Raw genomic sequence first — 26,733 nt, forward strand, 5'->3', positions numbered from 1 at the left:
CAAATGCTGGCCACAAAAACGTCTGTGCGGGAGGCGATAGCCAATGATGAGTTGCTTGCTTCAGTTTGAATCCAGGATATTCTGCTTGAAATGTCAAAAGCATCGTTTGGTAAAGTACACGCGCCTGAGGGGGAGGTTTCTAAGGACATTTATGGTATGAAGGGCAAGGTCAGAAACACATACATACCACAGATGGCCTGGGCATCAATCTCTGCATACCATGAATAGGGCCGTACCAAAGTGTGACTTACTAGAGCAAAGTGCACATGATTCAAATGGACAGTAAATGGAATGAAGACACTTGGACTTCTTTGAAGTTTGCGGCTCTTCATGGCAACGACAATTTATTGCTTTGGTTTTCGGATTTTTAAGGGGAAATTATAGAAAGCAGACACCGTAAGAGCAGCTAGAGGGTTACAGTGAATACAGACAAAATGAAGAAATGAAAATAAATGAAATGAAAATGAAGAGATGAAAATAATTGAACCTGGTACGTATACACAGGCCTTATGTTTACCGAATTAAAACATATTGTTTTTGCTCAGTTTCTTCATCTTCCTTTTATGACCAATGACCTGAACCAGATGTCTGTCACCATCGTAACTAGTGTTGGGTTACATCATGTTGCAATTTTATAGCAGGAGGGATTTAGACTCTTTTCACCATATATGTTAATGTGTTTGAGTAGAAATTAACAGAGCAGACCAAATGCGAAGGTAAACATTATGCATTTGCTAAAAATGCAAATGTTACCTGTCTAGTTATGTTTTTTTTTTAAATCCGAGAACTAGCACATTTTGTGAGTTACAGCTGCAAACATACTGACACAACACAAAAACTGATTACAATACTCTGTGAGAGTCACTGACCCCCTTAACAATATAAAAGGTAGTGTCAAGACAGACATATCTTACAGGCATTACATTTACAAAGACATAACCTTTGTTACCCAAAGTAAAAAGTAGTATACCTCTTGTTAGATGAGAAATGAGTCGAGAAATTGGACAGGCATGAAAAGAACGTCGACACTAAATAGGCATATCACATGGCAGGGTTACATGTATATGTGTGCCTTCTAGCATCTCTCAGTGTCGAAGTTTTTGGAAATAGCTCTTATAACAATATATATAGGTTTACGACGTGATAAAATCACGTCCTCTGAGTGAAATATGCCAGTTCCTTTCGCTGTGGGTGGTACAGTAACTGTAAAGCCAACCGTGCATTGCCTGATGGCAGCTTGATTTTATTCCTCAAACGTAGTTCACACTAATTAGGGGCTTGTTGAATCAGACTGGGGAAGGGTTGGCAAATTGGATTTAGATTGGGGTAAACGTATGAGACAATTTGGATCAGGGAAGCCATTTTCTTCTCAAACTGCATTGACAGTTTAGAAAAAAATAATAATCTTAGCAGACTTCTTGGTGAATTATTTTTGAGGAGGAGCACTGATACATGATTTTGTTTACGTTGGCTAAGGCCACAGCAAGTAAATTTTATGGATGACATCCTCCGCAGACTCCAAACCTAATGCGTGCGGGCGAAAAAAACCAAGGCGGGCCGAAAAAAAACAAGGTTCCTACATTTTAAAATTTTGACTCGATCATTGTACAAATGGTTTTTATTCAGTGGGAACATCACATATACACAGCCAGCATCACATATCACTGCATCAAAGTAAAAAACAAACCATTTAATCAGAGCCTTTTCTTGTCTCCTCTCTTCATAGTTATCTGCCATCCACCTTCCGGCGTGGCAACAGACATCTTTGCCCATTTTCGGCATGTTGACCACTTTCAGAACTCAGAAGGCAACAAAATTTCTTGTTTTTTTTTTCCAAAATCAGGCGAAAGTTAATGCGCGCGCTGATGTCATCCATAAAAATTACTTGCTGTGGCCTAAGGTTCTCTAATGCGGCAGAGGGATTTGTGCTGTGGAAGGCATTAAGATGTCTCTCTAACTAGTGCTGATGGTACATCTCTCTCCACCAATACAGTGCCCAAGGCAACCACCCAGGGGACCAAAGAAAAGTGGTCACCTTAGACAGGTTGTCTCCTTGAAGAGGGTTACCTCGCAACAGGACTGAGACATACAATGTAAATGGTTTCCAAGTCGAGATGTATTAATGTCAAACGCATTTTCAGTTCTGTGGTGACTGCATGTGGGGAGGGTGGCACATGGCATAATTTACGTTGAACAAAAAACATAGTCCAGCAGTTGAGGCAAACTGGCTGGTTTCTCCATGATTTCTCATAGTTAGGCCACACCAATTTAATTTGTTGGTTCTCGGATTTGCCTCTTCGTTTTTTTCTGATTTGCAAAAAAAAAAAAAAATTGATTCTGGTCCTGAATCAACTGAAAAATGCTCATATTTTGCCCCCCAACAGTTGAGGAAAGTCCTTTTCTTCCTAGTTGTTACAGTTTTCCCATCTATCATTGCAGTGGTTTGATTAAAAGTTCAAAATTCAATGTTTAAATTTTAACCCAGCCTTTTGTGTTGACTTCATGGCTCATTTTGTAGCATTTAAGCCTATAATATGATGCCTACACCTGTTTTTATTTTTATTTTTTTCGCCCTGTCGCTTCATATTTTTTTCTGAAAAAATCCGAGAACCAACAAATTAAATTGGTGTGGCCTTATCAGCAAAAATCAACATAATGGAAAATGGGCAGGTATTGGGCTTTGAGCAGACCCAACTCAGGGTGGTCGCGGTCGCGTTGGCCAGGTGGTCACCTTGGACAGATACCTTAATGCTTGTGTCAATGGGGAAAATTTTTGGGACCGAGAAAAAGCGGTCACCATGGCCAGTTGGCCAGCTTGAAGAAGTAGTCACCTTTGCAGGTTTGACTGTATATCTGTCCCTTGAACAACGCCATCCCCTTCGAAAATAAACCACCGTTCTAGCCGCATCTAGAAACAAACACGCCAGTAGAAACTAAACCTTCCCAAATTGGATTTGGTTCGCTCATACTCATAAAAATCTAGCAGTTTTAGCTTGGATTTCACCAAAATTTCAATCCAGTTTGAGAAATTTTAACCCAACGAAACAAATCCCAACTGAACAAGGTCAAAGTTACAGCTTGTACGTACATGTACAGCACAATGTATAAGAGAAAGTTTATTGCAAATACTTGCCCGAGGGCTAATTGCAGTTACAAACAACATAGAAAGAAAATACAGTGGTATGTGAGACTATATCTACTTCTAACATTATACTATATTCTACAACATGACATGACACTAGTTTTACTGGGTTTGACTTCTTCTTTTTAGGCAATGGAAGACGAATTTACCCACTTCTTCTATAATATGTGGGTTCTTTGATTTTAGTAGTAAAATTGTTTTTTTGTGGTAGGGAATGGTGGGGAAGTAGGGGAGCATTTTGGACACGGTGGTAAATAATTGATTTCTGATGTCGTCATAAAATAGACAGTTAGAGATGAAATGAATTTCGTCTTCCACTGCATTTGAGGAGCAATATTTACAAATTCTCTCCGACACAGGTAGTTTCATATATCGCCCTTTTTCGATTATAAGTACATGTATGTCAATGTCTGGTAAGTTACATAATTCCACCTGGCCACATATATCTGCCAGCTTTAAAGAATGGGTTTACTAAAGAGATGTTCAAGTTCAATGCAATGTCCCACAGTACGTGTAAAATACGCCCCTGCACATCTAAACTGTGCATGTGGGAATGCCGTACTAGAGATATGGTATATCTCTCAAATGTCAACATTATAAACTGTTTTTTAAAGTGGTGGATACATGTAACTTGGCGAATAAAAGTTAATGGAGGTTACAACCATACTGATGCTTTAGGCTTGCCAGAAATCTTTAACATACATCATAGTCGTACACAACATACACTCCGTCAGTCTTTTTCCAGTTTCTCCAAGACAGTACATGTAGGGCCGTTTTTCTTTGACACTTCAGTCTCAGACTAAGTCTCTGCACCTTTGTAGTTAGTTGTTTGTGGATTCTGATGTGGCTTAGGACCACACCAATTCAATTTCTTGCTTTTCCGATATACATTGTATTTAGGGAAATATGATAACAAAAACAAGTCCTATACGTGTGTAGGCATCCCCAAATTCTACGATAAGAGCCATGAAGTCAACACGCCAGACTGGTTTATAATTCAAACAATGATTAAAATGAATGAATTTTTAAACTTTTAATCAAACTACTGCATTGCCAGATGGAAAAACTGTGACAACTAGGAAGACAGGGACTTTCTTCAACTGTTGGGGCCAAAAGATGAGCATTTTGGAGTTAATTCAGAGTTTTATTACTCCGTGAAGGAGGTCAGGACCTCCGGACGGAGTGTTGTGATCGGCTGATTTTTCATGTTCGCAGTCAAAACACTGGGTTCTCTTTGTGTAATCGGCACGCAATTTTATACGCCGTCTGCGGGCATGCCCGTGTTGATGCACGAATGTGTATTTTTGCCGTTGCTGCTTTCGCGGTCAATGTAATATTGCAGACGCACCCCTACAATTACGAGGCGAATTGGAATGGTCCAGAAAAACGCGTTGTTTGGAATAGCAGTGGGGGGGTGGAACTTCATGCAGATACAGGGTGGTTTTGATAAGTGGTTCCAGATGTTTTTGCCCATGCTTAAGAGATGCCAAGTTTTTTGGAAGATGTTCGCAGCCAAAACGCATTCTTCCGTACATCGCATTTCTGTGTAATTTCGCATGTGGTGTGGCATTATGTCCGGGATGATGCACGTCTTTTCATTTTTACCGTCGCTGTTTTGATATTGAAGTAAATGCATATTTTAGAAACATCCCTACTTTTACAATCCTGTGGAATAGGCCGTAGGTTTAGGCAGTTGTCTGGTAGCAGAGGTACTCTAAGCAGATATCCTGGTTATCTGGCCGGCGGTAGTAACACTCGCGGTGCTTACCGCAACTGTTGCTGGAATTTGGCCTGTTCCAGGCGCGCTTAATTAGGTACAGGCACGGTAAGACGGTGGGACTGTCTTTGTTACTAGACACGACCATGATAGTCCGATCTTTATGTGAATGCAATGATTGTGTGTGTGTAATTAAAATGAACTTCGAACTTGAAGCACAGTATCTTTACATGCCCTGGGAGCAGTAATGGATTTAGCTCTTTTTATGTTTTATGCTTGTGACGCGCCCTCATTGTATTAACTGTTGCCTAATTATAATGTCTGCACAGTAGGTCTGGCGTTGACGCTTGGGATTGTTTTTGTTGAAATATATAAAACTTCACGGAGGATTGTCGCCTGTGGCTTCTTGTTTCTTATTTTTTTTGCAAATCAGAAAAAAATGAAGCGAGTGAATTCGAGAACCAATTGTTTGGCCAAGAAACAAATACCAGCATGTCATATACAAATGCTCTCGAAAAACAGAACCAGATACTTGAGTTGTAGGGTTGCCAAGGGGTCTGGTCCGTTTCCAAGTGATACTCGAGTACATAATTTATGGGTTTGTTGGCCCTGGCCTGTGCATGCATGTGTGACGAAAAAATGTGTTTCCCTGTCACTGAATTTGATGTGTTTGTGGCCTTCTAGGTTTTCGTTTGACAGGTAAGGACATGTATAATGTTTCAAAAGGATATTTTAAGCAATCGAAAAAGTACTTTATATCGTGAAACCTTCATGGTGGTTTTGTTGATATCATATTTGTCATATATCAGTTATCATCAATATTAGCATATATCCCTCTTGCACATGTACAAATGTACAGTCAAACCTGTACAATTGACCACATCTGCATAAGGATCACCTTCCAAATGTGAGTTCATTTTTTGATGGTCCCTTGGATACTGACTCAGAAACCTGTCTGTATAATGACCACCTGTTCATATAGACCAGATTTTATCGGTTCCCTGAGTGGTCTTCTTGAGTCAGTACTGTAATTCCTTTTTCACTGTACTGTTATGTTCAGTGTTTTCACTGTCACTTCTGTACCATGAACTTATCATTACACTCCTACAGCTAACAAATAATTCCTGGACTTTCTTTTTACTGCACCTGTCACCACCGTGAATATATAGTTCCATTAACATGTCCTTTTTTCTCAGACTGTGAACTTTTGCTACCGTGAACATAATATTAATAAAGTGAATTACTGTTACAGTAACAGTAACTGCTGTGTTTCTGGTTTTAGCCTTGAAAAAAAACTAGGGTTGGTATTTAGGGATTTTTTCCATTTTCTTTTTTTTTCTAGATTCTGGCTAAAATCATCCAACAAATTAAAGATTAACAATACATTGGGACTGTCTCAAGGACCTGTCTACCTGTTTGCTTTGGGACAAAACTAATACGTCACTCGATGTACACTGTAAAAAATTGCTTGTAAAATGCACTAAATGACATTTCAGAAATTCATAGGGCTTGACATTCAGATGTCAGATCAAAAATTTCATAGTGGTCGATCAAAAAAAAGCCAGGGTCAACGTATTTTTGCCATGGTCAGTCAAGAAACTGGGAACACAACATTTTTTTCCTAGGCCCTACCTGGTGTATACATGTACTTTGGATCTTTACGTGGGTGTATGACAAACACTTGTGTCTGCCTGTACTTTTCTTGTTGCTTGGAAGCACTTAAGAAGTTAGTTCCCTGTCTGTGGCTTATACATGTACGTCACTAATTAAAAATGCACTAACTGGTATACATGTAGATGTACATGTATGGTAACACATTACATGTATATTAGACAAGCTATTTGACATATTTGTATCACATGAGCTAACTCATACCTTTTAACTGTTCTTCTAGTCGTAATTTGTAACAGTTGTAGGTACAGTTATACTATAGAAGTTTATTGCAAATTCATGCCCGGGGGGCTAATTGCAGATTACAAACATAAAAGAACAATGAAACGTAGTATAAAATAACTAAAATCTACATGATGAAAGGTAGTTGTCTAGAGCTATAGCTATGTCTAAAACTATGTCTAAGGGGTTTGACTTCTCTTTTTTAGACTATGGAAGACGTAATGTCCCACCTTTTCTAAAATTAGTGGGTTTTGGGAAGTTAAAAGAAGAATAGTTTTTTCTTGGTCTGTAAGTTTAGTAAAATTGGGATAAATTGTAGAAGTTTGAATAGTTAACTCATTTCGAGCGTTGCTATGAAAGGAACAATTTGAGATAAAGTGTATTTCGTCTTCCACAGCCTTTGCATTACAATATTTACACATATACTAATAGTATGTGCAATTATTCTGTTCTATGGATTCTTCCTATTGAATGTATCTGTATTTTAACTTCATTATGTGCTATAGTATAAATTTTTGGATTTTTAAAATGAAATGTACATTGATTCGCAATTCAGTAACTTGTACTCAAAATTTACTGCGAATGATCAATAAATAATTCTTAAGTAGTAAGTTCAGGGGTATATATTATAGGTAGCGGATCTTGGGGAGTGCACTAAAGCTAACAAGGCTGGACTCCTGGCTAGTGTATTATACTATCCTACACATTCAAATGTACCTTTTGGAGTGCAGCGTCTAACTTGGGAAAAATCTACATTCACCTTCTAATTGTTTTTCTTTTAAAGGCATCCAACGCGATTTCAGAGAAGTAAAAATGGATTTTCAAAGTCAATTTTCTAGTTGGTTGAACCCCATCCCATAGCAAACTGATAATATCTGTGAGGCAAAAATATGATGATGCTGATAGAAAACAGTTGATTGTTTTTCTAGGTATTTTTTGGTGGTACCCAAAAATAAAGGGACGCCCCACATAACGTACAATGTACCTTTGAGCTATTTCAAATGCTTCAAGTGTAAAATGATGATGAAATGTTCATATCAGACATATTTCCTCATCCAGAATATTGCTGCCTTGAAATTGCATTGCACTATGGCTACATTGTATAAAGTTTGAAACTAATATATCTGTAACGTTATATGTTTTTATATGTATATACATACATTTATCTATATACCTTTGATACATGTACTACATTGTATTACTAGCTTACTGTCTTTAATGGCTTACACTAAATGTCACACTGCATCAAACTATTAGACAGTTTTGACTATGAGAACAGCATATTTCCATTGCTTTATGGGCAATAAGAATTGCTACTGGTACAGAAAGACAAGGAAAGGACATTTGTCATACTATTGTATACCTCTCGGACGGAAATCCAGAAGCATACGAGATTTAGATGCGTATTCATGGCACGGCCAGTAAAAATATGTCGCGTAATTGAAAATCGCACCATTAAAATCGAGATAAAGAACCGTAACGCCATGCACGTTGCTGACTGCTGGGAATTGAGAGAGGGATTAACTAAACGTAGGATTCATTGATCGTGACATTTAAACAAGCAGGGGAGCGGAAAAAAGTCTAATCGTACATCGTGCAAATGTTGCAGTAATAAGTCTTGTATTATTGTACCTAAGTTGTTGGTTCCAAAAGATGATGGAGATAAATAAAGAAACCGGAAACTTTTTCTGATTGTTGGAATAGTATAAGCAATAGTGTGATAATACTGTTAGGGATACATGATTGTATATACAGACTTTTTCCTTTTCTTTTGTCACTTTATGGCCAGGTGCTTTTGTTTGTTTGTTTGCTTATTCTAATGTGTGCAAACATATCACACAGAGACTGAAGTGAATTAATTTTAGTTACTGTAAAGTAACAATAAATTGTTTCTCACTTTGAAATCCAAAGGGGCATGGTTGAAAGGTAAATAAACATTGGAGACAAAAGTGGGCAAATAAAACTTTAAAACAGAACCTGTTTATTGTTTATCTAAACCCTTAGGTTGTTACGTGACTGTGATTTACAATGTATACACTAGAGTGCACATACAGTAGCCAGGGTACTACTAGTCCCCACTAACTGAACATGTTGGCAGAACATATAGCACCTGCATGAAGGACAGTCAAACCTGACAAGGAGACCACCTCTTCAAGCAGGCCACCTGTCCATGGTGGCCGATTTTTCTCGGTCCCAAAAATTTTCCCCATTGACACAAGCGTTAAGCAACCTGTCTAAGGGGCCAACTCCATATTTCAACTTGGAAACCATTTATGTCTCAGTCACGTTGTGAGGTGACCCTCTTCAAGGAGACCACCTGTCCAAGGTGGCCACTTTTCTTTGGTCCCCTGGGTGGCCGGCTTGGACAGGTTTTGACTGTATGTACATATTTTATGTACATCACATTTTTGCCTCACAGATACCAGTATACTATGGCCTAATTGAGTTTCAAACAATCTACATGTAGGGAAACCCAGTGGAAAGCTGATTCCATCTGCAGTTGCCATATTTGGAATCCTGGTGGTTTTACCCTGTCATCTTAGAGATGTGTGGTCCCGTGACCTTGACCCAGATATGACCTTGAGGCGCGGAGGAATTCCGCCTGTATGTATATTTAGAAGCCGCGCAGATTGGTTTTGTGTCTGAGACCTTGGGACGTACACTTGGGAAGTTATTCATCAAACCATAACTTCAGGGTTCTAGCTAGCGCAAGCAGCGTAGGGGCCCCCTACGCTATAATTTTCACCCCCTACGCTAATTTTCAATACAGCATAGGGGCATTGTGACCATATTTCTTTGTTCAAGAATGCCAGATCAAATGTGAAAAATTACCAATCAAGGATACATTGTACATACCTTAGATATAACATTTTTTCCCTTTGGGTATCCGTCAAATGATCTCCTTTTTAGCTCAATTTTTTAAAAAGCTCCGCCCCATCCCCCCTCTCGATTGCTTCGCTCCCTTGACATGCCCAGTACCACTACGCTAAAATTAAATCCTAGCTAGAACCGTGAACTTGCTACATGTATAGGGAGGTACATGTGGGTTGTACAGTAAAATTAATGTACATGTATGTGTTCATGTTGTACTACATTTGTACTACTGTATGTAATTATAAGGCCATGTTGATTTGATTATATGGATGACATCCTCTGGGAACCCCGAAACTGATGTGAGTGACTGCGAATAAAAAAAAGGTTGGCAAAAAAGTTGCCTTCATTGTGAAATCTACGTGGTCATGAAGGTTGAACAAATGACATGGTATGGTGAATAATCTCTTCATTTTCATTTTTTTCACATTTTCTTCTTTACCTTAGGCATTCTACAATGTACGACATAAGTATGGTTTTCCAATTTGTTTTGCAATTTATAGCTTGTATTTGCTCATTTTGTAGCTGCTTTGTACGATTTACAGTATGGTTGAAAACTTTCTTTCTTGGATACGGACCAAAATTCATGCCTGCGCAGATGTCATCCATATAATCAAATCAACATCACCTAAAGGAAGCAGACAGACAGGGCCCCTAATGAGGCTATAGAGAGTAATGCTTTTCCAATATCAGTTGTGCAGTTGAGCTCACTTTTTTTGGCGACTCTTCAGGGGAGGAGCCGTTGGTGGAGTGCTGAGATTGGGTTGGAAATATTCTAAAAATTCCTCTAACATAGTATAGCATTCTCGAGGGAATTGCTTTTTGGCTACACCTTGTGGGACCTACTCTCCAAGCAGAGGTTGGTGGGGAAGATTGTTACCTTTCAATATGTACCCCGTTTTTCTGTCGCTAATTGCTTCTGGGACAGAAGTACTGTTTTGGCTGGTTTAGGGGCAGGTTTGTACGTCTGTGTTCCAGAGTGGCAATAGTTGCTAGAGAGCGGGACAGAGGTGGTTTTGACAGTAACCAGGGCTCTAAATTCTTATAATTACATGTATATTTATAATGATGTTCACCTACACTTAACTTCCAAATGGCACAATTACGAACTTCCAATCTTGGAGCTAATAACAGACAAAACTTTGCTCGATTCATCATCTTTGACAGACAAAAATTGGTGCGTAAAAGTATGGAAAGAGATGTCATTAAACTAAGCTTATTCTACCAGCAAAATTTGCCCCTCAAAATGCATGGAATAGCATTTTAGGGGGTCAAAAATATGGGAGCATGCCCCACACCTAGAATTGTGGTGCCTCTGTTTCAAACAAAATTGACATGACAGAAAATATACAGGCTGGCTAGAATACTTCAGTGAATAGTGTTATCAGGTTGGTAAGACGCTGAGTAAAGAGACTCTTTTTACACAACCAAGTCTTTTATTCAGCCGACGTTTCGGTGACCGTCTGTCACCTTCCTCAGTTGTACATTTGGAAATGCAGCTACACCTGTGCTGCAATGCAATGTGAACCAGTCAGAATTGCCCTGAGGAAGGTGACAGACGGTCACCGAAATGTCGGCTGAATAAAAGACTTAGTTGTGTAAAAAGAATCTCTTTACTCCGTGTGGCTAGAATACTGCATGCACCATCAATTCACTGGAAAGATTCCAAAGACACATTTAATTTCATAGTATGTTATTAATGGTTATTACTAGGCGACAATGGGGAGGATATGGTTTCACAGTTAATGATTGTATCATGGGGGGTTTTTGTTGGGTGTCAATAGCTATGACTGTCACAGGAGTGTAGTCATTGAGCCGTGTATAAATCCTCTTGCACATTAAACTCCCAAACGTTCATGTCGCATTAGGCCATAGGGATTTGGTTATAAGGCCACAGGGAGTAAATTTTATGGATGACATCCTCTGCAGACTCCAAATCTAATGCGAGCGGGCGAAATAAAAAACAAGACAGGCCGAAAAAAACAAGGTTCCTACATTTTAAAATTTTGAGTCAATCACTGTACAAAATAGTTTTGATTCAGTGGGAACATCACATTCAATATATACACAGCCAGCATCATATATCACTGCATCAAAGTAAGAAACAAAACATTAAATCATAGCCTTTTCTTGTCTCCTCTCTTCCACCTTCCGGCATAGCAACAGACATCTTTTCCCATTTTCGGAAGTACTAGGAACTCCTATTCACTCCTACAGTGCTGTAACTATACAAGTACTTTTCATTCATAGAAAACCCAGGCACTAAAATAGAATTACTGGAATTTCGCTATCCGCTGAACAGGTTATGGTTTGAAATAGCGATGCGCGTCGCCGCCACCGTGCATTAGTGAAGGTCACAGCGGCCTAGAGGTCAAATTTAGGAAGAAAATTTTCTCTTAAGTGTGTCCTGCAGTGAATAAGAAAACTTCTAAAAGCACGGAGACATGCAATAATGTACATTAGAGGTGAACGCAAGACTTCTCTGTATAAATATGATTTTAGGGTATCGTGCCATCACACTGTAATTTGCAACCACCATACTACATGTAAATTGATGACCATTGCAATTATTTTCAACAGTTAGGCCACACCAATTTAATTTGTTGGTTCTCGGATTTTTTCAGAAAAAATATGAAGCGACAGGGCGAAAAAAAATAAAAATAAAAACAGGTCTAGGCATCCTATTATAGGCTTAAATGCTACAAAATGAGCCATGAAGTCAACACAAAAGGCTGGGTTAAAATTTAAACATTGAATTTTGAACTTTTAATCAAACCACTGCAATGATAGATGGGAAAACTGTAACAATTACGAATTAGGAAGAAAAGGACTTTCCTCAACTGCTGGGGGGCAAAACATGAGCATTTTTCAGTTGATTCAGGACCAGAATCAAATTTTTTTTTTTTGCAAATCAGAAAAAAACGAAGAGGCGAATCCGAGAACCAACAAATTAAATTGGTGTGGCCTTACTAGTGTAATGGTGCTCTGCTAGTAATGTCAGCCAAATGTTAGGCTAAGTTTTTTACCGTTTCAACCATATACAGTTTCTGTCCTACAATGTAGTTCTAAAGTACATTGTATTGCATCAGTTGTTCAAAGTTAGAGATTCACAAAGACCCGGGCAAATACTTTCTGGAAGTCTAAAATCTCGGATTTCTCTTGTCTGACTTTAGAAAGAGATTAGTCTTCGATGTATCAGATTCCTATCACTGACAGGAAAACAATACTAAAGGTAGTCATCCCCTGAAGCCTGGAAATATTTTACCAGAAAGAAGACAGATGTGGAACGATATTGAATCTTGTCTCATATCATAATCATAATCATCATCGGTCAACCGCATAGGTGGGACTGATATGTACCCTTTCGTCGGCTGATACAAGGCTTTTATCTGGGCAATTTACCAAGTAAATCACCATGCTAATACGAGATACGTCGGGCCTCTGTCTGGGTGATTTGAAGCGAATCACCAACTCCTGTTTGGAAAAAAAGATAATGAAAAGATCTACATGTATAATTATAATATTATTCAGCATAAGAGTCACCAAAACTGCTCATATTTTGTCAGAAACAGTTGGGAGAAAGTTCTTTTTCTCCCATACTGAGCTAAATGTAGTTGTTACTGTAACGGTTTTTCCATTCATCAATGTATTTATAAGTTGAAAATTTCGACCCCTGTGTATGGAAGTGTTTGGTTTAATCACAGCGTGCCTTTTTATTGTAAATTTTATTTCTCCCGACAGCCAAAATTATTTTTATGCCAAAATCCTTGAACCAGTAGCCAGGAAATTCGATTGGTGCCCCCCTCTACTTATACATAGTGCAAAGATGCCAACTTGTGACAAATATACCTTTGACATTTGAAATATATATCCTGGAGTCATCGCAATATGATTAGGCCAGTGCCCAGATCATGTTTCTTTCATACATTGCACTTCTAAGTGGCAGACGGTGATAGAATGGACCATGGTGCTAGTAGTTCAGCTTCCTGATGTGAATACTAAAACCAGATCAGGCCAGACGGAACTGGATTGCACTTGGATTTTTCCTAACAGAATATCTTTCTCTCGCTGGGACATTGCAGGTACATGTAAATACATTTCCTTGTTGGCATTACTATTACTAGAGTTCCACGATCTCATACCTTCGCCAAATGATGTTAGCCTTTATGACTAAGAAATTATAGATTATTCCCCCATGATTGTGCAGATAGGATCCTCAATTGCATGAATTATAGCTGGTGATCATATTCTACACCAAAAGACAGTCTTATTGTAACAAAGAATGCCATTATACATATGCATTTCCTCATAAATTATTCAAATGAGGTCCTTATTTGAATAAGGGGATGGTAAAGATAATTATAACAGTAATACAGTAAAACCTAACGCAAAAAGGCCACCCAGGGTATCGAGGTAAAGTAGTCTTGGACAGGTTGTGTAATGCTTGCACCTATAGAAAACTGAAAAGTACTGTATTTGGGACTGAGAAAAGGTGGTAGTTATGTCCAGATGGATTGTAAAATTGATCGTAGAAATGTAGATAGTCAATGGCCCAATTTGCTGTTTAATATGACATCTGTTGGCAATGTTAAAAATTGCTTGCACACTACCAAAAATGGTTTTTCTTGTTTATCTTGTTCTTCTTCCAAACAGAAAATTTATCTTCCATGAAGAAATTTTTTCTGTGTCCAAGAAACATTTGAAAACTTGTTTGTCAATGGGGCAAGATATTTTTTCTTGAGAATTTTTCTTGCAGTAAGATTTGCATTCTTATATTTCTTGCAGGTATTGGCCTAGTTACCTTTAAGAACGCTTTTCTTCAAGTACTTGCTAAAGATCTTATCGTATATATATAAATGCAAAGATACTTATATACAGGTTCTCACATACTACTGATTTTTCTTCCCGAAAGCATCATTTTCCTATGCCAAGAAACTTCTCGAGAATGTTTTACTTTTAGATTAAAGATCTTACACCAAAAAGATCTCATAACAGCAAGAAGTTTTCTTGTACCGATAATGGCATGAATGTAGCCACAGATTTTTTTTATTGATGTATATTTAGATAGCAAATTTTTAGATAGATACTGCCAAAAGAACACTATAATTGCATTTACAATAATCCTCATTGATCAAGTTCAACTTTATTGAGAATCCACATCCAGTGATCCACACAAAAAAGGCTAGGGTCAGCAGTTTTATCTAGGGTCAGTTGGGAAACTGGAAACACAACATTTTATTTCCTAGGCCTACATTTCAAGTCTCTTTGTGTGGGCTGCTCAGTAGACTAATTTTCTCAGCCAACCAACATGCTAAATACACCACAATAATCCCTCAGTAAGACAGCCCTGAGTGTGCAGGTAGTTCCAATTCAGTGCTTATAATTCATCAGTCTGTCACAACATACTCCAGATGTTTTCAATCAAACCCTGCACCAAACCTACATAATATCATAGTGCAGGTAGTACTTATCAACTGATGTGTGGGGCATCTATGAACAAGATAGAGTGGGTGTTCTTGCCAGTATCCATCTTTCCATCATTTGACAGAATTTTGCTGCTCATGACAGACAAAATGTTGCACAATCATTCATCTTTGACAGATGAAGATTGGCGTGTAAAGATATGGAAGAGATGTCATTAAACTAAGCTTAGTCTACCAGCAAAGTTCCCCCACAAAATGCTGGAAAATTAGCATTTCAGAGGGCGTAGATTTCAAAATTTTTCATGCCTTAAGCACTTGATACGATGTTATGTCAAACAAAGTTGAGATGATGAAAAAATGTCAGGATGGCTAGAACACTGGATGGAGTTCAATCTACTCAGTTACTTTCTCATTTGTATTAGAATGAGGATCTTGGAGTCAAATTCAACTACAACATGCATACAAACCCTCTTTAACAAGAAATCAAAGATTCTGTATATCTATCAAATATTTTAGAATTTCTGTGAGTTTGTAAAATTTCTTCATTAAAATTGTGAATTTCTCTTTTGACATAATTCATTTTCCCACTGGTTCCCATATTGCAATAGACATGAACATAGCAGAAAATTGAAGACAGGAAATAAGATAATCTTTTCTGGGACCTTTGACCTAATGATAGCAACTTCCTGTCAATGTCCCAGAGGTGCCAAGCACCTTGAAGAACAACAGAATCACATCAAATCCACAAAATGCCGAAAACAAAACCTCCTCACAAGGAGGTAACACGTACAGGTCTTACTTATAGTGCCTGTATGTTTTGATGTTCAACCATCCTTTAAGTTACACTGTGATAGAATAGTTGGACTATTACCGTATATTCATTTGTTATAAAGTGCCCCAGAGAACACATCGTACAGCAATCGATGTCTCGAGTAATACCTGAAGATGGAAAGGTTTTCCTCAGGTCTTGCACAAGACGATCGTTAATTCAGGACTTGCAGCCGAAAGCTGGACGCTAGAACAGAAAGAGGCGACGCAATCAAGTATAAAGCAATTTGTGAGATAACCTCCAGGCTGATCAGGTTAGGTATTAGTTTTGGATAGCTTTTATCTAGCCTGACTAAATCTTACTTCAAGCAGCCCTCACACCAATTATTCAGCCTTAGAGAGTGATAGATGTTTTGCACATGACTAGGATAGTATATACATGTACATATGTACATGTAATCTTTGATACAATATAACTTAGGATAGCTTCTAGATCACACTTCTAGCAGCCCTCCCAACAATGATTTAGGCTTAGACAGTGAAAGATGACGTGTTACGCATAGCTCTTATATATCTTAGGATACTGTTAATCATAGTTTTTCGTTACGCTTTTATGTTCGCAGTTTTCTATACCGCAAACTCATCATTACTGCAAACAAATAATTTGCCAACTTTCTTTTTGCTGCACCTGCTGTCGCCGCGAAGGTATAGTTCCGTCAACATGTACATTTTTCTCAGACTGCAAACTTTTGCTACTGCAAACATTAATGTAAATTATACAGTAGTTTACTTTAGGCCACAGCAAGTAATTTGTATGGATGACATCAGCGCTCACATTAATTTTCGCCTGATTTTGGAAAAAAAAAAGAAATTTTGTTGCCTTCTGACAGTGGTCAACATGCCGAAAATGGGCAAAGATGTCTGTTGCCATGCCGGAAGGTGGATGGCAGATAACTATGAAGAGATAGAGGAGACAAGAAAAGGCTCTGATTCAATGTTTTGTTTCTTACTTTGATGCAGTGATATGTGGTGCTGGCTGTGTATATGTGATGTTCCCACTGAATCAAAACCACTTGTACCATGATTGTGTCAACATTTCAAAATGTAGGAACCTTGTTTTTTTTCGCCCGCTCGCATTAGATTTGGAGTCTGCAGAGGATGTCATCCATAAAATTTACTTGCTGTAGCCTTAAAAGATGTACACAAACTAGAATGGCAAAGCTTACGATGGGTTCTAGACTAAATCACACTTTTATCTTCCCTTCCACTGGTCATTCGGCCTTGGAGAGTGATCGATGTACAAAATGTATGACACAGACAAGGAGAGCTAAATATAAACCATGATATACATGTACACTGTAGGTAAGGATGGCTTCCTAATCTTACTAAAATCTTACTTTTATCAGTCCTAGGCCTTCCAGTGAAAGATGAGCTGGCCTTAGGATAGCTCCAATGTACATTGTACATTTGTAGCAGCTTATGATACACAAAATGTAGTTTAGGATGGCTGCTTTATAGACTGACTAAATCTTACTTCAAGCTATAGCCATCCTCCCAATGCTTCAGCTTACAGAGTGAAAGACATACACAGACTAGGATTGGTCCTACAAATGTACATGTATGTACTTGTACAAATGTAGGTTTAACAGGATACAATGTACCGGGATAGTTTGTGATGACTTGCCTTCATCACACTTCTATCAGCCATTCCACTGGTCATTCAGCTCTTAGAGTGAGAGTTTGTGTTAGGCCACACCAAGTAAATTTTATGGATGATGTCCTTTGGAGACCCTAAATCTAATGCAAGAGGGCGAAAAAAAAAACAAGAAGGGCCCTAAAAAACAAGAGGCCTAGATCAGAAAAAAACGAAGAGACGACAAATGTTAGGACACAAATTGAATGAGGTGACACAGATTAACAAGCAAGAAGTCTTTTATTCATCATCAAAACAGCAATAAATCAGGTGGAACAGCAGTTGTTGTCCTATCCTGTTTTCGCGTTACGGGTTTCACGTCAATCTGATGATTTGCGGCACTGTCGTGACTCTTTGGTCATAGTTACAGGAAGCGGAATTTCTTATTTTTTTTCTAGGAACAGGCCAAAATCAATGCGCGCGCGGACGTCATCCATAAAATTTACTTGGTGTGGCCTTACACAGACTAGGGTAGCTCCTACATGTATGTTCTTGTACAAATGTACATGTAGGTTCAACAGGATACATGTACCGGGTTGTTTGTAATGACTTTCAACCTGACTGCTCTTAGAGTGAGAGTTTGTGTTACACAGACTAGGGTAGCCCCAATTTAACTTCCAATACCAATTGAAATAGCTCGTCATAAAGTCCAAGCAGGTCTTATGGTGGCAAGACAGTATCCATTGGCCCAAGAGTGAAAAATGGATAGCACCAATATGCATAGACAAGTCCGGGTGGCATCCAATTTGTAATTGTATCTGTATCAGTATAGCCGGTATAACCACCATTCGGCATAACACACCAGCTTCGCAGGCACGCGGCGCGGCAGCAGCTAGCTATATCACACCGAACGACTTGTTACACTCAATCTTTGCATATTTGATTGCAGGAGTTGTTCAAAGCTTACTAGTGATGATGCCCCAACTGTGCTTGTTGCACATAGCACTCATTCACAGCAAGTACAAGGAGCCCCTCTACAAATCAGATAGCACCCTGGCTAGACACCCAGGCGGGACACAGTTAATTTCAGAAGCCATCAGCCAACCCGATGTATTAACACTTTCAAAAAGGTCACTTTGTAGAAAAAAAAGAGACTGGCAACCTGGCGTCTCCCACAAGTCTCACAAAGTTGAAAACATGACCAGAGTGGGTATTTCAAACCCTGACCTACCTCCCTGCACTTAACTGGCAGTTGGGAAACCAGGATATGTAGCGGGTCAATATTGGCATGTCCTAAAATATTTAGTGGGTAATGTTTGCTCCTGGTTCTAGTTGGAACGGTGCCAAATGTGGGTCTACTGACATAATTCTGCCAGGTCATACGTTTGTTTGTTTTTGTTCGTTTTGCATAACCGGTAAACTGCCTTCAGTATGTACATGTATCTCTTTACCCAGATGAAGAGGTAACAAATTTGCAAGTTGGTTGTATAATGTACAATGTAGTACTTTTATTACATAGATTGAAGGCTTTACCAGACTTTCAGCACCAAGGACAGGGTACATATGCAAATAGCAGGAACAGTTAAAGACTTGTCTGGCTTTTCCATAATGCTACATTTGTCTGCAAGCCTTAATTACAATGTTTAAGTTATGGTTTTCTTATAATTAGGCCACACCAATTTAATTTGTTGCTTCTCAGATCGACCTGTCCATTTTTTTCTGATTTGCTAAAAAAATGATTTTTTTTTTGGTTCTAAATTAACTGAAAAATGCTCAATGAAAGACATACTTGGGCCCCAGTGGTTGAAGAAAGTCGTTTTCTTCCTAGTTCTTAAAGATTTTCAATGTAACAATGCAATTTTGTTTCATTAAAAGTTCAAAATCTATTGTTTTAATTATAAACCAGCCTGGTATGTTGACTTCATGGCTCATATCATAACATTTCCGGCTATCATGGGGTGCCTTGGCTTGTTTTTTTTTTTAATTTTTATTTCGCCCTGTCGCTTCATATTTTTTCTGAAAAAATCCAAGAAACAGCAAATTAAATTGGTGTGGCCTTAAATTGACCAAGTCTTGAATTTCATAGTATTTCCTGTATAACATTATCATATCTTTGACTTAGGTCGACAAATTTAATCTGTTGTTTCTCACATATTTAAGAAAAACATTTATTAAAGGGAGAAAAAAAGGCATCCTTTGATGCCCCAAATGATAGGAGCCATGAAGTCAACATACCAGGCTGGTTTGTTATTGAATTTTGGACTATTAATCAAATCACTGTATCATAGATGGAAAAACTGTGATAACTTGGAAGACAAGGACATACATCAACTATTGGTACCAAAATAAGAGCATTTTGTAGTTGATTCTGATTATATTTTTTTTTTGCAAATCCTAAAAAATTGAAGCAGGCGAAATCGAGAACCAATTTATTACATTGGTTGGGCCTTAGTGGTCTTGGAAGCATACATGTACATGTATAAAGTCTTCAATACTTTAGGGGGCACAGTCTGGGCTTCGTACAAGGTCAAATTTGACATTCAGAACAGTTGATGACATTGAAATATGGACATGACTAAAAATAGTTACTTAGAATCTAGATACTCTTCCATGCCTAGAGCCATATCAGGCAGCAAGCTTTTTTCACTTAGAGTCTGGATTTCCGCCTAGCCTCATGGACATAAGTCATAAGTTCCCATTTAGGCCACAGCAAGTAAATTTTATGGATGGCATCCTCTGCAGACTCCAAATCTAATGCGAGCGGGCGAAAAAAAAAACAAGGTTCCTACATTTTAAAATTTTGACTCAATCTTGATTATTGTACAAATGGTTTTGATTCATTGGGAACATCACATATACACTGCCAGCATCACATATCACTGCATCAAAGTAAGAAACAAAACATTAAATCAGAGCCTTTTCTTGTCTCCTCTCTTCATAGTTATCTGCCATCCACCTTCCGGCATGGCAGCAGACATCTTTGCCCATTTTCGGCACGTTGACCACTGTCAGAGGGCAACAAATTTTTTTCTTTTTTTTTTTCAAAATCAGGCGAAAATTAATGCATGCGCTGATGTCATCCATAAAAATTACTTGCTGTGGTCTAAGTCATAAGTTCCCATTTAGTTGGAATGTGGCCATATAAGGTATATCTATGGTCACCTTGCAAAACGGTCACAAAAAAACCCCCGGCAAAATCCCCTGTTCCGTCCTATAGTATACCACAAACTAAAGCACCCTTTTTTTAAAATCAAAAGTGTCCTTCAATTCAGGATGATGAAAATTGCCCCCAGAAGTTTTCAACTGTAAACCCTTAACATCATCATGGATGTTCTATCTTATATGCTTCACAGTTCAGACATCTTTGCATTTATATGATTGATCCGTAATATAAAAATCAATTTCCCAGGATTATCTGAAAGTGCGTAATTCTTGGACTTTACCATGTGACTTTGCGATAACGTGTAGAGGCTTTGTCATAGGTCGCGGGTTTTTTCTCGCACGAACGTATCGCGCCAACAGGAAATCCATGCCTCAACGCCACAGCTTATAGCGAAGATCACGTCAAAAGGTCCGCGTGCATGGATGATCAATGTTCATAACCCAGGCTCCGGCCTGTCTGAGGTTTTTACGGGGCGCGCTGTCACGAAGAGGGTGGGCGGAATAGCCAAGTATGCTGCGGTAAAAAGTGTGAATGCCAGTCTTCAAATGAAGTGACGCATTCATCATAAGATACAGCGATGCACTCTCCGATTTCAATCACAGAAAGCTGGTTCAATGATATGAATGATATGCAGGGCTGGAAATGCCACGTGCATATATACATGTACATGTACCTTAGTGCAGGTAAAATTGGAGCTGTGCAGGTATTTCTGATGTCTACCTGCACCTAACCTGCACTGGTCCATGTACTGGGTATATGCAGGTTAGTGCAGGTAAAATTGGAGCTGTGCAGGTATTTCTGATGTCTACCTGCACCTAACCTGCACTGGTCCATGTACTGGGTATATGCAGGTTAGTGCAGGTAAAATTGGAGCTGTGCTGGTATTTCTGATGTCTACCTGCACTGGTCCATGTATTGGTTTTATGTAGATGACATGTTTTTATTTGCTGCATTTAAATTTACTGTTACCACCTACGAAGGATAAAACAGATAATGGCAATGGTTTCAGAACAGTTTTAGTATGATCCACACTTTTTAAATTTTGAGTGGTGCAGGTTAAACTTGTCTGGTACAGGTTATTTTCCATGTTATCTGTACCAGAACAGGTGTGCAGAAAAAAGCGTTTTGAGCCCTGAATACGTCTTCTAAGAAAGTGAGGAATTTGAAACACGAGGTGCAATTTTTCTGGATGCCACTCACTGAACTTTTGCTTAAAAGGGTTACATTTAGTAGAAAAGGTCAAATGAAAACTTTCTGGGGCCAGGGTGTTACTGACTAGATTGTTGCCAAGCTGCATCATACATGTACAATGGAGGAAGTGCCTGTCATTTAACTCGAAGTTTCTTTTTGGATCCCATAAAGTTTTCACCAAGGATTGAGTTGTCACCAAGGATTGAGGTGTTCAAAAACTCATTCTTTCCTAGAACTTTTGCAGAGTGGAACTTGCTGTCACCAAGTACAGTATGGGCATTATCATTACAATGTTTAGAGATGTTCAAGTCATTTGGTGTAATGTAGCCAGCTGCCACCGCACTGCGTGCCTGCGAAGCTGGTGTGTTACACCGAAGAGCGGTTATACCGAATAGACAGATACAGATTACTTTCATGAAGTTTATCTTGAACTTGAGGCTTTAGTCATTGTGAGAAACAGTTCAACTTAGTACTTTTTGCCACAAGCGCATTTATCCATCTAACATGGTTGCCTGCGATAAAAGGTAACCATATCAATCATCTTCAAGTTTTAGTCACTTTCATACTATGGTAGATCATAATGGTAAATATCTGTTGTGTTTGGACTGGCTGTTAATTAAGATTTTTAATTACCCAGATAACACACTGCTGTGATTAGTCTTCAAGTTTTAGTCACTTTCTTACTACGGTAGATCAAAATTTGTATATCTGGGTATTTGGGCTGGCCGGTAATTGATTGTAGGAAGATTGGTTTCTAGGCCGGTTACGATACTTAAATTGGAAATTAAAATTGATTCTCTTGCGGCTGGCTGACTTCGTAACGATACTATTTCTTGATGCCAATTTCAGATATCATTATGTTGCACCGAGCCTTGTTAGCTTTAGTCTGCTAAATCTGTATAGCAAGCTTACATGCACAATGTACACTAACAAATTTAAGCTGGACTTCAGCAAGATCTTTTGGGTGGCTGCAAAGACAGTATCAAATTGGCCAGGCAATATCCGTTTGCCAGAAAGTTGCCATTTGGCACCCTAAGGTTTGGCTGGCAAAAAAAGTTACCGGTCCAAAAAAGAAAGCCTGTTAACACCCCTAGAACACATAAAAGATAAGCTTATTCACTTACAATTGTAGTCGATTATTACATTTACATGTATGTGCCTTCAAGTGATGCCAAATGATGATTTTATCAGTACAGCAATGCGTCATACATTTCATGTTGTATGAAATATCTAGATCTGTGGCGGCTTTAGAATTTGCTTCTCTGATTTATCTCTCCCTTGAGTTTCCTGCTTAAGAAAAGTCCCAGACTGTATTTGCACGTATACGATATACCACAACTGATCATTATCATTCAGAGCAGTTAAAAGATTGTAAACCACTAGTCCATCAACCCTTTGCTTCATAAAATGGAGTTTATGCGATCTTAGGAGATATTCAGTAAACTGCTTACATGCTTCTAGCAAAGTAGTCATACTGATAGGTTTTCTACAACTGTCATTTTTCAGTCAGGGATGAAAAGACCTGCTGCATTTATGCAGGTTAGTGCAGGTAAAATTGGAGCTGTGCAGGTATTTCTGATGTCTACCTGCACCTAACCTGCACTGGTCCATGTACTGGGTATATGCAGGTTAGTGCAGGTAAAATTGGAGCTGTGCAGGTATTTCTGATGTCTACCTGCACCTAACCTGCACTGGTCCATGTACTGGGTATATATATGCAGGTTAGTGCAGGTAAAATTGCAGCTGTGCAGGTATTTTTGATGTCTAACTGGGATTTTCGTTATATGCCGTATTATTTGTCACCACAAAAATGGCAATGGTTTCTGAACGGTTTTTAGTGTAATCCCTGCTTCCTAAAATCTGAGTGGTTCAGGTAAAATTTTTCTAGTGCAGGTACATGTAATTTTCATTAAAAAAAAAAGGATTCCAAATCCTGATGTTTGCATCCAGCAAAGCAATCATGGTTTTACGTCGATGAAGGTTAGACATTGTAATACTATACGCCAAAAAAGCAGTTACTCAAACAACAGTTGGATATGATTTTGGAAAATACCTGCTGCATTTTTCCAAAATCATAATTATCTAGTTGCTTGAGTAACTGCTTTTGGACCAATATCATAGTTTTTTTTTTGTACCACCACTGCTGTTTTTTACTGGTGGGAAATTTCCAACTGTGCCAAGACGTGATTACGTCCTGCCAAATGCGATGAAGCATGCAGCTCACTGTTATTCCGTCCAATATGATTACTGACACCACGAGCAATAAACGGTGACCGACAACTTCCCTGGTAGTACATGTATTAGCGAACGGTAAATTGGCAATAAATGTCGCAGTCTCCTAGAACTGACTTTTCCTACGGCGCGGGAATATGTAATTTGCCACACAGATATTGCTATTAAAATGGCGGAAGAAACTGATTGGAGGAATTAGGAATGCTATATGGTAGAATTATGATAAGTATGGTACGTCGATGAAGGTTAGACTTTGAAGAACATTACATGTATGTAATACTGTTACAAAAGAAAAGTACAGTGTTCTAGCCAGCAGCATCCGTCTTTTGACAGAATTTTGTCATGGCGGACAAAAATTTTGCCCAGACAAAAATCGGCTTGCAAAGATGCGCAAAAAGATGTCATTGAACTAAGCTTAGTCTACCAGCAAAATTTGCCCCTCAAAATGCAGGAAGTGGTGATTCAAAGGGTCATGGAATTCTGTCATGGCAGACAAAAAGTTTACCCAATCCGTCATCTTTGACAGACAAAAATTGGCATGTAAAGATATGGAAAAAGATGTCATTGAACTAAGCTTAGTCTACCAGCAAAATTTGCCCCTCAAAATGCATGAAAAGTTAGTAGTGTTTCAGAGGGTCAAGATTTGAAAATTTGCTTGGGGAAGCATGCCCCTAGACTTCCTTACTATAATAGGATTGCTGTGCCTTTGGCCCTTGACATGACATTTCGTCAAACAAAATTGAAGTGACAGAACAAAATTTCAGGCTGGTTAGAACACTGCAGTGGAATAAACTGATTGGAGAAGGTTACTATCTGGTAGTCATGATAAACTGGGTACATCAATGAAGCCATGTCGGTGAAGGTAGAACATAATATAGTACAAAATCTGTATAGCCGGTATAACCGCCTTTCGGTGTAACACACCAGCTTTGCAGGCACGCGGCGCGGCATCAGCTGGCTATATTACACCGATCAACTTGTTACACCTAACCCTTGAACTTCTAACTCCAGACATTGTTTAAAGCTGTCTAATGACAATGCCCCTACTGTACTTGGTAACAGTGAGTTCCACTCTGCAATAGTTCTAGGAAAGAATGAATTCTTGAACACCTCAATCCTTGGTTGATAACTCTGGTACTTGAAGGCATGGCTATTTCTTGTTCTCTTCTGGGCTGGTACTATTAGGTACTTAGTAGTTGGAACATCCACCAGTTTTTTTTAGTCATTTTGTACATCATGCATAGTACAAATTAAAATGAATCAAGCAACTGGATAAAATCTTTGAAGTGTCCAACATTTCAGATAGCATCTACTATCTTATAACAATTATGATGAATGGGACTTCAGATCTTTCAATTATGGTAAACCGGATATGTTGATGAAGCTTTGACATTTAGATAGAACATTACATAGTACAAAAGAAATCAAAGCAACTGGAAGAATTTCTGATGTCCTTCAACAATTGTGATAAGTATGTCATTGAAGGTATGTCTTTGAAGTGTCAGATGTTTCAGATAGCATCCACTATCTTTTATGAGCCACTATCTGTATTTTTATCTACATGTATCTATAACCACTCTTTACTGTAACACACCAGCTTCACTATCTATGTTGATAATAATATACACAAGGTAATCTACGACGATTCTCCCTTTGATAAAATAGTTTTGATATTCTTCGGCCCACACCAATTTTTATTCTTGAAGTTTTTTTCTCAGATATGAAAACATAGTATTAGGCCACACCAATTTAATTTCTTGGTTAACGGATCTTTATAGAAAAATAATGGAGCGGGCGGGCGAAAAAAAAAATAAAATAAAAACAGGCCTAGGCATCCTATTATGGCCCAAAATGGTACGATAGGAGCCATCAAGGCAACACACCAGGCTGGTTCAAAATTTAAACATGAATTTTGAACTTTTAATGATACCAATGCATTGAAAGATGGAATAACTGTAACAAGTAGGTTGAAAAGGACTGTTTTCAATTGTTCAGGGCAAAATACTGTATGAGCATTTTGTAGTTGATTCTGGATTTTTATTTTTATTTGCAAATCAGAAAAAAATGAAGCGGCGAATCCGTTAACCAAGAAATTAAATTGGTGTGGCCCTAGTGGACATCATAAAATCAGAGGGTAGGGAGGACAACTTGAATATCACTGTATTCACTCCATAAAACTTACTGCACCAAGGCATAAACCATGCCCTCAGGCTTCTGTTTTCAATACGTATTACCTGCTAGGCATATTTTTCACGAAATTCAGGAACCAAGACATTAGATTGGTCTGGCCTAACAAAGGCTGACAGCCTGACAGTGATTTTCTGTAATTTGTGTAAGGACTAAGTGGGAAAAAAAATTGACTGAAGATCAAGCTATCAGCATTGTTGCCCATCCTCTAACCCCTTGGCGTTCGCAACCAGCAGGGAGTACTGTAATTCCCTTTGTCTATACGGCAGCAGAAATTTCACGGTCCATAGAAAATTGCCTTCTTCACGTAACTTAAAATGTCTTCATCTTCACTGTGGCAGGAAAGAGAGAAAGAAAGGGGACCAAGAGACAAACAATTTGTTAACGGTAATGATAAAGTAACAGAAGTGACGTGGACATAAAAGTACCGTAAAAAAATTAGGAATTACCGTACCCGCCCGACCCATTTATTGTACCCTGGGAGCAAATAATCCGGTCTGGCTAATATCCGAC

The 26,733-nt window shown here is 38.5% G+C and overlaps 1 protein-coding gene across 2 annotated transcripts in view; it reads left to right on the forward strand.

The window, feature by feature from the left end:
* Nucleotides 1-26,733, forward strand: part of LOC109482608 (nuclear receptor subfamily 4 group A member 3-like) — a 96,431-nt gene that overhangs the window by 47,913 nt on the left and 21,785 nt on the right. The window lies entirely within an intron of this gene.

The sequence above is a fragment of the Branchiostoma belcheri genome, unplaced genomic scaffold, assembly GCF_001625305.1.
Source record: "Branchiostoma belcheri isolate BF01 breed outbred unplaced genomic scaffold, Haploidv18h27 scaffold6, whole genome shotgun sequence".
In the NCBI taxonomy this organism is placed as follows: Eukaryota; Metazoa; Chordata; class Leptocardii; order Amphioxiformes; family Branchiostomatidae; genus Branchiostoma; species Branchiostoma belcheri.